The sequence below is a fragment of the Ziziphus jujuba genome, chromosome 11 (assembly GCF_031755915.1).
Source record: "Ziziphus jujuba cultivar Dongzao chromosome 11, ASM3175591v1".
Classification (NCBI taxonomy): Eukaryota; Viridiplantae; Streptophyta; class Magnoliopsida; order Rosales; family Rhamnaceae; genus Ziziphus; species Ziziphus jujuba.
The window spans coordinates 12233848-12250021 of record NC_083389.1 but is presented as its reverse complement, the minus strand read 5'-3'; the positions used below and the strand labels follow the sequence as shown (position 1 = coordinate 12250021).

General features: G+C 33.7%; 2 long non-coding RNA genes across 3 annotated transcripts; one reads left to right on the top strand and one right to left on the bottom strand.

Annotated features, from left to right (window-relative positions):
* The first annotated feature begins 459 nt into the window (after nucleotides 1-459).
* Nucleotides 460-2429, top strand: LOC125419250 (uncharacterized). 2 transcript variants are annotated; one of them, XR_007238239.2, is made up of 3 exons: nucleotides 555-1109; nucleotides 1331-1522; nucleotides 2246-2429. It is a non-coding gene; the product is annotated as an uncharacterized LOC125419250 (long non-coding RNA). The 2 variants fall into 2 exon arrangements; XR_007238238.2 differs by having other exon boundaries at nucleotides 460-1109; nucleotides 1331-2429.
* An 8314-nt stretch (nucleotides 2430-10743) lies between these two features.
* LOC112489587 (uncharacterized) lies at nucleotides 10744-11925 on the bottom strand. The gene is made up of 3 exons (XR_003053857.3): nucleotides 11799-11925; nucleotides 11470-11615; nucleotides 10744-11352 (listed from the first exon to the last, which is right to left on the bottom strand). It is a non-coding gene; the product is annotated as an uncharacterized LOC112489587 (long non-coding RNA).
* Nucleotides 11926-16174: the final 4249 nt, after the last annotated feature.

Sequence of the window (16174 nt, the reverse complement as noted above, 5' to 3'; positions counted from 1 at the left end):
TGTCGGCGTTCACTCGGAGCGGACTTGATCTTCCTCGCTGTTTTAGTTCGTGCTGTACCCTGTTTTTCTTTTATTGCAGTTGTAATATTTCTTTCATTCTTGTTGTATTTATTATGCACTGGATTACTGTATTTATTTTGAAGTGCTGCAATTTGTGGAATCAATTTGTAGTATTGTGGGAGGAATAAGGGGATATTTTTAGAAGTGTGTTTTCAGTGCAGGTAGTTTGTGGTAAGTAAATCCCTTAGGGGAGGCTCTGCCGGATTTTCCGTTGGAGAGTTCGGTAGGGTTTCCCTGGGATCAGGGCTGTCTAGGGTTCCGGGGAAGGAATTCTGGACGGGTCCTGACAATGAATGCATTTGGAAGCAAAATTATTTGGGTTTTTTTCAAAAATAGCCACTTGCTAATTCAATAATTGAAATATAACAAAAAATTTTTTAAAAAAAAAAAAAAAAAAAACTAACCAACTTTTGTTCCATCCGGACAAAAATACCTTCTTCTTTTTTTCTCTACTTTCCCCATTTCCTTTTCAAAACGCAGCCCAGGGTTGTTTTTTTTTTTTTTTTTTTTTTTTTTTTTTCCCCCTAAAATTTTCACTTTCCTTTTGAAAAATACCAACCCCATCGCCACTTCTACCAAAATTCTCCTATCAAAATTGTGTAGTATGATCAAGGGGCCAATATAGGGAGGAGAAAGAGTCTTCAACTTCAAGGGCATGTTTGTTTTGTAGGATTGGCCAAGCTAGGAGAGGACTCAGACCTAATCTGGTGCTTGGTGATGCTTTTTGTAAATGGGACACATTAATCCAAGATCCTAAATAGCAAAGCTAGAGTAGGATAAATCTGACCCACCACAGCTCTTGGGTAACAGCCGGATACAACATATCGAGCTTCTCTCACCAATCGCTTCTCTCTCTCGCCGATCTGCTCCTTTCTTGCTACGACATCGATCATCTTCTTTCTCGATCTGCTTCTTTTGACAAAGCACCCACGCCGAGCTTTGTGATTACCCTCTCTCCTCCTCCTTCTCTCACCCTCCGATTCGCCCACTTTAATCCCACCTCCTTTTGGGTTCGAATTTTTTTTTTTTTTTTTCCCCCTAAATATCAGGTAAGATTAGTCAATACCCAACTGTAAACTTTGATTTGTTTATTATTATTTTTTTTTTCAGTATAATCTGCAATATCCAATTTCTTTTTTTTTTTGGATTTTTGAAAATCAGTTTTTTGGAACTGAAATTGGTTTTATTATTTTGTTCTTTATAAATTCTCATATTATTTTCTTCTTTTGTTTGCTGTTTTTATTTTTTTATTTTTTGGGTTTATGTCTAGGTTGCCTTTTTAGACGATCTTTCAGACTACCTATCATTTTTCGGTTCAGGGACTCCGATTTTATGTACACACAATAATTGTGTATTACTATAATTAACGCACAGTGTGGATGCTACGAAGAAGGCTCTGATTTGTAGCTACAAGAACTCTGTTAATGGGTGTTAATGGGTTTTCTGCAACACTCACTCCACAGTAGGTTTTAGAGATTTCAAGTCAGGGGCATTCTTCATTTTACTTTCTTTTTTATTATTAGATTATTTAATTTAGAGTTTTTTTGTATTTGATAGCTGCTTGATTTGGTTCATTTCCATCCAAATTTATTATCCTTAGTTTTTTATTATTATTATTTTATATATTTATTTATTTATTCATTTTTGCATCTTTAAGCCTATTAAGTTATTTTAAACAACACTTAGCTATTTGTCCAAGTAATCTCCATTCATTTTGTAAAAAAAAATAAAAATAAAAATAAAAAAATCTTCAAGCTCCATTTATAAACATGTTTAATGATTTTAATGGATTTCATGCAAATAGCTCTTAGAATTTTTTGTGCCAATATAGTTTATAGTACATATATGGAAAGATAATTGTGATAGTGAGAAAATATTAGGTGCATAAGGATGTAGTTTTCTTTTAACTTAACATTCAACTTGTAAATTGAATTGCTTTCCAAAGAGACTATAAGTAAGAGACAATGCTTATACTTCTTTAATTTTTTTTTTTTTTTTTTTTGTTTTTTCAAATAAGTTTGTTGCAGTCCCTGGCACCTTTAAATTGATGTATCATTTTTTTGCCTAGAAAAATAAAATGTCTGTGTGTGCCCATGGAAATTCCTTATCAGCATCATGAAGATTGTGCTTGCTCTATTTGGATCTTTTTCATTAGCTCATGTAAAATGTGCTCTGTTTATTGCAGGTTATGTTTAGTAGTGTCCTCCATAAGTGGCTGCATGCTAAAGCTGCATTGTTTTTCCTATATTAGCATTTAAATGTAAAGATAATGATGAATTATTTTTATGTTCATTTATCAAAGATGATGATGGATTTTGATGTAAAGATAACTAATTTACAGTCTACAAAATGTGGTATGTTTATTAGAATTCCATTTTACACAAACCCTTTATATGTAGCTCAATTCAAGCTCTAGATAATTTTCCACTTGTCGGAAAACATTTCCTTCAAGCGGAAATTGTTTCCTCATGTCGGAAAATGTAAGAAAATATTTACTTCTGTTGGAAACTAATTTCCTCTACTTGGAAAATCAATTTCTAATTGATGAATAAATTAATATTGGGGTAAAAAAAATTGAGAGTGGAGACAAAATATTATATAAGATGAAGATGGATTTAACAAAAAATATGTTGATTTTTAAAATCAATAACCAATTAAAAGAAAAGAAAGAATGATAGATAGTTGTTTTTCTTTTCAAAATCATTTGGACATTTTATAAAATGAGATATAAACTAAAGATTCAAAATCAATTCCCCAGAATGCTTTTTTTTATTTGGGATTAAATTCTTAAAATAAAATTGCTAAATACGTACTACATCACTATCACAACATAAGTAAAGCATTACTATCGAGTAGAAAATATAATATCTATAATACAAAATAATTATCAAATGATATTAAACCATCATCAACTCTTTCATTATTCATTTCAGGATGCGTATCATTATTATTGTTAGGCAACTCATGTTTAAAATCTATATCATTATGATCAACATCATCTGACTGAATACTAACACTATCCCCTGTTGCATTGTAATTCTCATAATAATCAATATTATGCAACTGCTCATACTCCTCATCCTTAGGAAACCGTTCAGCATAGTCACCTCCAACATCAACTCCTTCGTGGATGTTAAATGATGTCTAGACCCCACAAACATCAACTTGATCTCTAAACTAAGTTTCATAAATCATAATCTCCTAAGATGTAGCCTGAATAGGTTTAGTATTGGGAACTTGTGGTAGACGAACATCAATTGGAGGACGAGTAAAATAATGAAGATTACTCCCATTATCCGAAGCAAAGGCTGTTTGATGAACATTTCTAGATACATGTTCAATTTTCAAAATCACCTCAACATACAATGGAGGCCGCATTATTGTGATTCCTCCATTACTCACTTATTGAAGAAAGCATTTCACATCCCTATCACTGCGTATTTTTGTAGGATCCAACTTTTCTGCCACATCGTCCATATATCGATTTTAGCTTTAGCAAATATTCATTTCGATCTATCTCAATAGAATTGAAAATCTCATCCTTTAACTCTGATTTTGTGCATCTCTTGCCTATAGAAACTATTATATTTTTATCATTTCGATACTCCCAATTACCATCATCATTTTGTACCAATGTTTCATTGTATAAAACCGCAATTACAATATTATCATCTTCTATTTTACTATAAAATTAAATGAATAACGTTAAACTAAATCAATAAATATATAAAAATATGAATAATACTAAACAAACATATTAATTGTATTAAAAAAGTCAATTCTGTTTTTTTTGGCCAAATATAGCATTTCCATACTGGTGGAAAATTAGCGAAAAACTGGTGGAAAACTAGTGGAAAATTAGCAGAAAACTTGTCAAAACTGACAAACCGGAGGAAAATTGTGGAAGTTCATCTTTTTCACCAATTTTTCTCTGATTTTATTGGTTTTTGTAATTTTTCATTTCTACATAATTTTCCCCACATTTCCACACCATTATCACCTAAGTATCTTTAAATTCAAATACAACAGCTCATAAACTAATTTATTCCATACCCATGTTAAAAAAAATTTAAAAAAATATAAAAGTGAGAAAATATGGGAATAAGAGAAAGAGAGAAAAAAATTTACCTGGCTTTAGCTTCAAAAGTGAGAAAATACAAGAAAAAGAGAGTGAGAGTATATGAAATGCCAAGAAGAATAAGCTCACTAGCATATAAGATGCACGAATAAGAGCAGATGAAATGTACGGGTTATTTGAGAAAGGAAGAAAAAAGAAAAGGTAGGAGAAAAGGTATTTCGTAATTTTCAATTTAGCGAAAGGCATTTTTATCTATAGTAGGCTAGTTTTTTTTAAAAAAAATTGTTATTTTTCAAAAATGGATTTTGGGGTGGCTATTTTTCAAAAAACCCAAATTATTTTTATGCTAATTTATAACCATATCTATATTAGGATGCATAATTGGGTTTTTTTGAAAAATAACCACCTTATAAATTAACAATTGAAAAATAACAAAAAAAATATTTTTTTTTTAAAATAACCAAATTTTTACGTATTTGGACTAAAATACCCTTTAACAATACAATTTTTTTTTTCCACTTTCCTTCCAAAACTGCATGGCTGAATCTGTAGCTCACTCTCAGACAAATCTCCCCTCTCCCCTCCTTCTTTCTCTCTCTCTCTCTCTCTCTCTCTCTCTCTCTCTCTCTCTCTCTCTCTCTCAATTTTTCCCTTTTAAAGAGACATTTTTCTGGTTGTGAATTTTTTTCCCTATGTTGGAGACTTGAGAGGGATTTTTAGTTTTCTGGTTGTACGAATTTTTTTTTAATTTTAATTTTTTTAATTATTCAATGGATTTTCAGAGAATTAGTTGCTTTTCTTGCTTTATTTCTCATCGAAAGGATGTCAGCAAGGTTGAAAATAATTATTGTATTCGATCCTCAGGTATCTTCTTCCCTGTTTCAGCTTGCTAAATGTGGAACTTTTTTTTCCTTTTTTTTTTTAGGTACAGTGTTGCTGAATGTGGCAATGATTTTCTCAAAACAATGCTTAAATGTAACACCCCGTCCCGAACCATGTCGGAATTTTTGCACGTTGACCGAGGTTGACCGTTGACCGAAGGGGTCAAAAGTTGACTTTTTGATCCGGTTGGAATTCTAGGTTGACTGAGATACCGTTACAAAGTACACGTTGACACGAGTTCGTAGACTGGTAGCACGTTGAAAACGGAGTTACGGTTTGAAAGTTATGAGCAAAACAAGTTGAGGTCCAAACTGTCCAAGGGGTGCCGGAGTTGACTTTTTATTCATGCAAGGTTGAGCGTTGACTCATGCATGGTTGTGAAGTGCTCGTCAATACGAGTCCGTAGACTAGCGGCACGTCCGATTTGGACATGTGGTTTGAAAGTTATGGACCTGTAAAGTTTTTCAAATATCGTATTATTTTAATATTATTTTTTTAAAACGCGTAACGATGTGCCACGTGTGACTCAATGAAAGTGACCATGTGTCACCATGTTGAGAAGCCACATGTCAACCATGTGAAAAATCAAATTATTTTTATTATTATTTTAAATAATAATATTTTTATTTAATTAATTTGAATTTATTTGTTTTATTTTCCCTTTTCTTTTTCTTTTTCTTTTCTTTTCCCCACGTGTGAAAACACCCTTCTTTTTCTTTTTTTTTTCTTTCTTTTTTTTCCCTTCTTCTTCCCCGAGCCCGACCAAGACAGAAAAACACACACGCAGCTTTTTCTCTCTCTTTCTCTCTCCTTTGACTCTCTCCCTCTCCCTGTTTGACCGGTGTTTCGCCGGATTTCAATCCCTAGAATGCTACACGGGCCGGCCACCGGTGTAGCCCGCCACCTCGCGACCTTGGCCACCAAATTTCCTGGCCAGCCGCCGCCGGACGCGCCCAGATCGGGCCGGCGAAGTCGCGGCGGCGAGATGAAATTTTTCCGGCGATTCTCGCCGTTTCCGACCAACCCAGCCCGTCCCATACCTCTATCCCACTATTTTCGACCCCTCTGAGTCCATTTCCGAGGTTAGATTGCCTAAAATCCCCACCGTTTGAAAGATCCCTCAAGATCAAAACCGGCCGAAGCTTCCCGGCCAAATTCCGGCCACCTCCGGCGGAATTGGGGTCGATGGAGACCGGTAATGCACTCCTCGTTCCACGAGCTTCGATTCGGTATATCATTCGCCTATTTTGGTTAACATTTGTGTTTGACCCCCCGGGTACCGGGTATTATTTATCCGATTAAAATATTAATTTATTTGACTGTCTGTGAATTTTGTTCTAGGAGCACCGGTGAGTCGTGAAATTGATCCCGTGGTGGATCATGGTTTAATTGCGTGCTCCAGGTGAGTGACCCACCTTTAAAAATATTTTTGGGGTAATTAATTGTATTTATGTGGTATTAATTTGATATCTGTAATTTGTGCTCATGTGGTGTATTTTAAATACAATCGGGAAAAAAAATATTATTTTATATATATATTTATCCATTGGTGCTGAATGAAATGTTGGGGTCATTAGAAAATTCCCGATTATTATTTTATTATGATTAAATGATATTTATTACACATGAGTAAGTATTTTCAGTAATTCGTTGTGTTTGGATTTTATATAAATTCCGGGCATAATTGGGTTAAATATTTTATGAAAATATTTGTTTAAGTTGGTGGTTTAATTTTATAAATTATGCCCGCGGTATTTCAATTGTTAAATCTCGTATTACGAGAAAAGGTATGGTTTTATCTGTTATCGATGTTTTCGTACCGGGTTGTTGAATAAAAATTTGTGGGATGGTGTTTTGTGAAAATTTGGTATACTTTCCACGGTAATTTTGGAAAAACGGTACGGTTGGTTAATAATGTTTATTTTTAGACGCACTCATACAGTATTGGTGTTCTGGTGTATGGTGTATGGACACGTGGTAGCACGCGGTTATTATGTGGTTTAGCGTGCGGTTATTACTTCACCCGTGAGTTGCCATTGGACCGTGGGCAGGCAAGGTTATTGTTGTGCACAGCCACCCCCCTCCTTGGCCGGGTGATGGTTTTAGCAGCGGTACTGTCGGGACGCCGAAGTGACCGTTGCAGGTTTCTCTCTTTAACCCCCCTGCCAGTCGGTGCTCGGGACGCTGGGTATCGGAGGGCATCACCGGTATATGGTGTGGTGCGTCGGTGTAAATTGCGAATAATGTTTTAAACCCCAAAGGTGTTCAAAATGATTTACTATAATTTATTATATTTTTAATTATATATTTGGGGTATGTATTTATTTAATTATTGTTTACCAAATGGTTTAATCCCTTGGTTTTCGGGAGGTATGTACAATGGGTTTTGCGAAAAGGTTTTAAAAATGGAACATTTCAAACGGAGCGATTGGTAAGAGTTTTGAGGGAAATTATTATTTTCCAACCGTTATTATTATTATTTATTTATTAATTGTTGGTATGTGTTCTATTCATTAATTGCTATTACTATTATTTTTTTTATCACAAAAGGTGTTCAGTAGTTCGGGTTACTCACGGAGATGATTAGCATCTCACACTCTTAAATTCCGTTCCCCTAGGTCCAGGTTGGAGACGTTGATTGTCCGGGGTGAGCCCAACGTCTCAGTTCGTTGCCGAAGGTTCAAGAAGTTTTTCTTCCCTTTTTCCTCTCTATCCTGTATTGCTCCTTTATCTGTCATTTTATAAATTCCACATGTATTTGTATAATGCTCTGTATACTGTATTGGACGTGTGGTTATTATTTATGCACTGGGTTGCTGCTGTTTTTATTTGAAGTGCTGCAATTTGTGGAACAATTTGTAGTTTGTGGGAGGAAAAAGGGGACGTTTATAGAAGTGTGTTTTTCAGTGCAGGTAATTTGTGGTAAGTAAATCCCTTAGGGGAGGCTCTGCCGGATTTTCCGTTGGAGGGTTCGGTAGGGTTTCCCTGGGATCAGGGCTGTCTAGGGTTCCGGGGAAGAAATTCTGGACGGGTCCTGACATTAAAACTGTAGGAAGTGGGAGGGGAAAGGCAAGTTCCGAGGATGGTAGTATGAAGATTTGAAATTGCACTATTTATCCAAATTCAATTTTTTTATATTAATTATTATTACTATTTTAAATTGTTTATTATTATTATTATTATATTTTGAGGGTTTGGTTTTTAAAGAATTTGTTTATCATGTGCAGAAATTGGGAGAGGAAAGGGAAGTGGTAAGGGTGGCAATGGCCCAAAAAACAGTGACTCATAGTTTCACTTTGAAATGCATGTCACAACCAGTTGAGTAGTTATCAAGTGAGGGTAGCCCTTCAATTTCCCCATGAGGCAGTGATGAAGTGAAGGTAGTTTCTCTTTCAAGATCCACCAAGTATTCCATTAATTAATCTGTTTGGCTGCAAATCTAGGTTATCCATCCATCCATCCAACATTAGCATTTTGCAATTCAAAATGGATTTTAGGCCTTCCTCCAAATTCAACAACCCAACGATCTCTTTGGCTATAAGCTTTATTATTTAATGCAATTTTAATTTATAGTTGCAAAATTATCAAATAATTAATTATCATGGTCATCACTTATTATGAATAATTTTTTTGGCTAAGCACTCAGGTAATTAGGCATGCTTCAAACAAGTAACTAAAAATTACATACGTGATTATATATTTAACATCTTATTTTGTTTTTGACCCCACTAATTGTTGTACGTATATATGCATTACAATTACTTTGTTAGTTAAGTCATTGTCCTACTTTAATGGCTGACTTACTTTTCTAATCCATGCAAAATTACATCAAAATACAAACAAAGCTATGTTACACAGACCATAAAATCTATGCAAAGTTATTTTTACTTCACCAAGCACTCAATTTAGAGTTTCTTTCCAGCCAACAATTGTTCCAAAATGGGGTAATCTCATCTTCTAGTCTTAAAATTCATGTTTTTTCCTCTTATTTTCTTAAAGTAATTGTATTTATAATCATCTTTTGTCATTTCTATTACTCTGCAGATATACAAGAGCATAATGGGAGGAAAACAATTGGTAGGTGGTTAATTTTTAAGCTTGGTATGCATTCATGGCTGCTGGCTATGGTTGTGGCTTTAACCATAAATAAGGTGGTTTTGTGGAGTGTGGGTAAAAAAATATTACTATGTCTGGTTCGTTTAGAAGTCATGAGTTTTAATTTTGATAGATATAGCCTGAAAATTGGAGTTGAAATTCTTGAATTTTGGAGATGTGGGAAATTGGGTTTGGAAATGGTGTTGTAGAAGATGATGATGTGGCCATGGTGATGATATGGTTTGGCCAATCAAGAAATAGAAGTAGGAAAGTAGATTGGATATAGGATAGTACATGGTACAGGTTAAAGCTTGCTCTGTCGAGCTTTGCTTGGTGTGGAGATGTCTTTGTTATATGTATTTGCCAAGTACAGGGAAATTTCTGTATGATGTTGAAGTCATTTGTTAGTTTGCTCTTATATATAATGTACTTCTAGCTATTTTCTCAATATTTATCTTGTACTGGATTATTTTGATGTTCATTTATTGAAGATAATGATGGATTTTTATGTAAAAATATCTAATTAACCATCTACAAAATGTGGCATGGTTATTAGAATTTCATTTTGCACAAACCCCTTATATGCAAGCTTCTGGATGATCTTCCGCCTGTCAAAAAACTTTTCCTCCAAGCAAAAATCATTTTCCTCCTGTCGGAAAACATTTTCTCCTGTTGGAAAATGTCGAAAACTATTTACTCATGTTGGAAACTAATTTTCTCCACTTGGAAAATCAATTTCTAATAGATGAATAAATTAAAATTGGGTTAAAAAAATTGAGAGTGGAGAGAAATATTATATAAGATGAAGATGGATTTAACAAAAAATGTATTGACTTTTAAAATCAATAACCAATTAAAAGAAAAGAAAAACGATATATATTTATTTTTCTTTTCAAAATCATTTGGACATTTCATAACATAATATGTAAACTAAAGATTCAAAATCAATTTCAGAATGCCTCCTTTTATTTGAGATTAAATTCGTAAAATAAAATAGTTAAATATATACTACATCATTATCACAACATAAATAAAGCATTACCATCGAGTAGAAAATATAATATCCATAATACGAAATAAATAAGCTTTAGAAAATATTCATTTCAGTATATCTCAGTAGAACTGAAAATCTCATCTTCTAACTCTAATTTTGTACATCTTTTACCGACTGAAACCATTACATTTTTACCATTTTGATACTCCCAAGGACCACCATCATTACAATATCATTATCTTCCATTTTACTAAAAAATTAAATGAATAACTTTAAACTAAATTAATAAATATATAAAAATATAAATAATACTGAATAAACATATTAACCATAAAAAAAAAAAAAACTGCTTCTGTTTTTTTTTTTTTGGGGCCAAATATTATATTTTTCTACTGGCGGAAAAATGGAGGAAAACTAGCGAAAACTGACAAACCGGCGGAAAATGGCGGAAGTTCATTTTTTTTGCCAATTTTCCTCTGCTTTTATAGGATTTCGTGATTTTTCATATCTATATAATTTTTCCACTATTTTCACACCATATATCACCTAAATATATTTAAACTCAAATATAACATCTTACAAACTAATTTATTACATACCCATATCAAAAAAATCTTAAAGAAAGTGAGAAAATATGAGAAAAAGAGTGATTTTGGCTTAAATATAACAGCTTATAAAATACATACCGATATCGAAATTTATACTTTATTTTGGCTTCGAATGGAGACAATATGAGAAAAAGAGAGTAAAAGCAAATGAAATGCTAAGAGGATCAGTGTCACAAGTGAAATTTTTCTTTTTTTTAAAGACAAAACCGGTGCTTATTTGAGAAGGGAGAAAAAGGAAAGGGGAAGAGAAATAATATTTTGTAATTTTCAATTTAATTAAGAATATTTTTGTCCATAGTTGGCTTTAAAAAAAAATAAATTTTACTATTCTTTAAGTTTCTAATCGAGAAGTGGCTATTTTTAAAAAAAAACCCCGCATAATTTTCTACACTCGGGACTAAGTTCTGCGCGATATTGATTATCTTCATGGCTGTCTGTGTGTCTTTTTCCTTTTCTTGGTTCTATGGTACGGCAAAGTTGAATGATTAGTTTCTCGAGTGACACAACAATCTTAAGTAAATGCAAGAAAAATTAACTTGGCAATCGCTAAAATTAACCAACTCCACGACTTTAAGTTATTGATGTGAATACGTAAGATTCTCCTTCAGCCTCTTACGGATATGTTTTTCCATCCGCTATCACAACAAAACAAAAACATCGCTAAATAAATCATCGATCCAAATCATTAACATGATAAAAAAGATTTTGTCTCAATTAATAATTAAATATATATATATATATATATATAATACCTTTAAGTTGAGATCTGGAATGTATGCAAGAAAGGAGCTGCCATTAGAAACCCCGAGCAACGGGATGCTGGTACATTAAACAATACAGGATCCAGGTGCCCAAGCTGAGTCATTGTAGGAATTTGATGCCAGCTAGGGTGTGAGACCTAATTAACACAATTAAAGAAAGAAATAACATAAACGTACATATATATATATATATATATGTATGCATGGATGAAGATGTTTTGTCCCCATTTTATAAAAATGAAAAAAAAAAAAAAAAAGGGCAAATTAAGAAGGGACAAAAGATCGATGTTTATAGCTAGATAAATTAGTTAAGTAGTAACCTGCTTCCATGTCAATTCGGAGGTAAGTGACTTGAGTTGACCGAGTAGATGCATATGATATTGAAACATGAAGCGTTCTGCGAGAGTTAGCGTTGGGGAGATTTGGAGTCGATAAAAAAAATGGCGTAGGCAAGGAAGATGTCCTATGTCTATTGTATTAAGAATTGGGGTAGAGATTCCAAGGTGTTGCAGATTCTTGCACCTTTTTACGAGCAAGTGTTTCAAATTGGGAGCAGAATTAGAATCAATTACCAATTTGTGAAGGCATGGAGAATCAATTAAAGAAAAACGTTCAAGGAAGGGTGACTTGGAGAATAAGCGGTCAACAACCTTTTTGGTCACTTGTATTCTATTTATATACAATTCTCTCAGCCAATACAAGCTTGGAAAATTGGTTACAAAGCTATAAGGCTGCCCTGTAGGTGAACGACTGTTTTTGGTGTTGAAATCCAAGTAGAGATTTTTGACTATTTTTTGGGCAGCAAATTCAATCCATCTGTTTATATGATCAGAATGGTCTGAATTCAAATTGCAAGCTTTAATTGTCAAATCCTCTAAAGTTTGTCCATGGTCATGTAATTTCATAACTTGATTCACCCAATTTACTATGCTACTAGTAGTTTTCTCACCTTCATCGCAGCGAGAAAAATGAAAATCCAACCTATGAGTAAACCTAACTGTATTCATCCATAGCTTTTCCCATCGCCGACAAATCATTCTGGTTCCTACTGCTTCTTCCATCGATAACAAACACATAATTGATTCCACAATTTCATGCGGTAATTTACTCAACATGTCCATGTCCTCCTGTTCCTGTTTTTGATATTTTAAGTTATATCATAATCAGTTTCGTGTTTCAATTAATTAATTAATGATAACTAAAATACCAATTTACTATAAAATTATTAAAATTACCTCTCGCAATGGCACTGTCTTTTTCGCTGGAGAAAAATCGTACTCCATTCTGCTGGCTTGCTATCTACCCCTTCCGTCGGCTTCTTCTAAAGCTGAAATAATGCTGAAGTATGTATATATATATATATATACACACATATATAAGATGTTATAGGACAGGGTAATGATATATATATATATATATAATAAAAAAATAAAAAAATAAAAAAGTTAGGGTAGGCAATAAACGGGGCCAACTTAATTGTACCACGTGAAAACTTAATAAATTTATAACAAAATTTTCATGGCAGAAAAAAAGAAACTATATATATAGCTAAATTAAATTCTACACTTTTGAATTTATAATAAACAAAATTAAATTCATAAATTCCGTTATATTATTTTTATCAAAAAAAAAAAAAAGAAAAAAAGAAAAGAAAGGAGTATGGTAGTTGGACTGAATCCTAGTAATGCTAAACTACAGCCTGGGACGGGAGACAACTAATATAAGAAAGGTGATTACCAAAAAAGAGAAAGAAAAAATTAATAATAATAATAATAATATAAGAAAGGTACTTTGACTGAATCCTACTGGGAGACCCAAAATTAGAGCTAGCCAAAAAAGTAAGGATTTAGTCAAACTCAACCAAATGCTATCATACTTGTTGACGCGGACCCACAAAGACAAAAATTGTTTACTGATAAATGTTATGAAAAACCAAACTTACCCACAACATTATTAAAAACCTAACTTATATAAAATGTTATTATATATTAAGCTCGATTAGTAGTCAACTCGGGTTATCTCACATGTCTCTCAAATTAAAATATGTTTTACCAAAATGATGAAAGTAGAACTTCAAAATGGATGAGTCAGCTTATTATACATGCATATCCCAAATAGAAGAAGTCAAAAATACTAATAAGAACCCAGCATTCTAAGATGTGAAAGAAAGCACGCAGAACCGTGGAAGAGCAGAAAGAGCATACAACTGAACCAAGCGAGCTGGCTTCACCCTGACAAATTGGGACTAGCGTTAGTAACGAGGCATACTTTTCAAACTAGATCCCAGTAGACAAAAAGAACTGAGATTTGAAGCAGAGAGATTCATTCTAATTAATCAATGTCATTAATAATAATATTATCATATCATATTACATTAAAACTCTTTCAGCAGCATGATGTATCAACTTGAAATATTCGAGTCCAAACCTAGAAAGAATCCACCTAAATACAGGTGGAAGAAATACCCAAATGCATTTTATGTTTTTGAAATGATATTCTACATGTCAGTTGAAAGTGGTAAAAGAAAAATGGCACTGGGAAAACCTTTGCTTCTCTTTGTTGGCAATCACTATGTGTCACATTTGTATTCAAATTCACTCTTGATTAACTCAAGCTTTGTACAATAGTATTCTAGTAATTGCATATCTGCAAAGGACTGTAATCCTGCTGGAGAGGAAACTGGACACTCTTCCACAAGTCTTGAACTTGTATGCCATCCGTCGTTCCTCCGATGAAAATCAAAGCCTGCAGTTTCTTTTAAAGTTTAGAAACAACTTCAACATTGATGAGGATTACAAACTTCTGAACCCTGAAACTACCTTGGTTGTGTATTGTTGCTTGAGACTCTTGGACCCAACAGTGTCTTTGAGTAATACCCATGTTGGGGATTGTTCATTTAGTCTAAGTTTGGATTTCCAGCAGTCTGGTCAATCAGGAAAACTACTAGAAAATTGTGGGTAAAATATATAGTAACAAAACTGTTAATCCTTTAGGTTGCTTCAGAAGCATAATGTTTGAAAGTTCTACAAGTACCAATATAAAGGATCCAGGTTTAAAATATGAATATTCTGAAATTGAAGGAGTGAGAAATTTCTGCATCAAAAATCATCCTAAAAAAATGCTTGGCCAGTACCCAACTGGGTTTTCTGAAAGCAAATTGAATATGTCCATCAAAATTCCAATGAAAAAGTTGCTTGGGGCTGTTTTACTCCCCTGTCTATAGGTGACCAGCTTACCAGTTGGTATGCATCCTGGTAGTAGTCTAGGGCTTAAATTCAAAAACCATGGAGTTGTCACACATTACCCCCAGATCAACCTGCTGAATATGAGTTACAAAATACTCTTCAAGCTTCCACCTATTCTAAACCTTTATGGCTGGACTCCTTCACTTAATATACGTTCGGGTTCGTATGTAAAAATTACAGCTGAAGGGATTTACAATGCTGAAACAGGAAGACTGTATATGGTAGGCTGTAATGAGGATACTAAGGACTGTGAGATTCTTATCAATCTTCAATTGTCTTCCTTATTGAAGTCAAACAATGGTGCTAATATCATTTCAAGAACCATCAAAAGCAGGCGAAAAAACTCTGATCCTCTCTACTTTCTACCTCTGGCTTTTGAGGCAAATGATCCTTTTTACCATATCAAAAATGCAAGAGAGAATCAACTTGGACAATGATGGACTTGGAGATCATCATGGCTGGAATCTCGAAGACGCTTTTATGTGTCTCGCTGGCCTTTCAAATTAAGTATGCGAGAAAGCATAGAAACACACTACCTTTCATATCAGTTCTCATGCTTGGAATTCTTACTCTAGGCCACATGATTCCTGTTGTAGTAACTTTTGAAGTCTGCTTGTTCTCGAAAAAAGTATCATTCATATCAAAAGGAATTTTTCCAGTGGTGTATGGCTTCGAATGAATCAGCTAAATATAATGGTTGTAACTATGTTAGCTGTCCAACTCCACCAGGCATGGTCCTCAAGATTGGGTAATAAAAATCTGAAGCATTTTTGGGTTGCAGAGAAAAAGGTAGTTTATATATATCTATACCATCATACATAACTGGTTTTTTGTTTGCTCTGGTTGTGAAGTTGGAGTGTATCAAAAAACTAGGAATCTCAATGCATTCTTCTGAAGTTGGCGGCCATCGGCAGCATTATTATTTTTGGGATGATTTGAGATAATATGCTGGTTATGTCCTTGATGGTTTCCTTTCCCTCAAATCTTTCTCAACATTTTCCTCAACACCAAACAGAATTTTGCTCTTTATTGCCCATTTTATCTTTTGACAACTTTTGCTCGTATGCTTTCTCAAGCGTATAATCTATACAGGGCCATAAGGTCCAATAACAATTTCTATGAGGGATCACCCATGCATATCTTTGTCAATCCTGGTGGATTTGTCGCACCCATTTGGAATTTCTTTGTTCCTAGTGGGTGTCTGGTTTTGCTGCAATCATTGACTTCCAGCAACGGTTTGTTGAGCGTTGCATCATTCCAAGCAAATTCGGGGATTTTGAGAAATATGAGAGGGAACACTTAGGTGATGAAAAATAATTTCTATGGGAAAATCTAGTAATTAGAGTAATTGTGACAATAGTAGTTTCTTGTACTGGCAATTTCTAGCTACATGCATGTATGTCTTCGTGTGTGTCTGTAATTTCCTACATATATATACATATATATATATA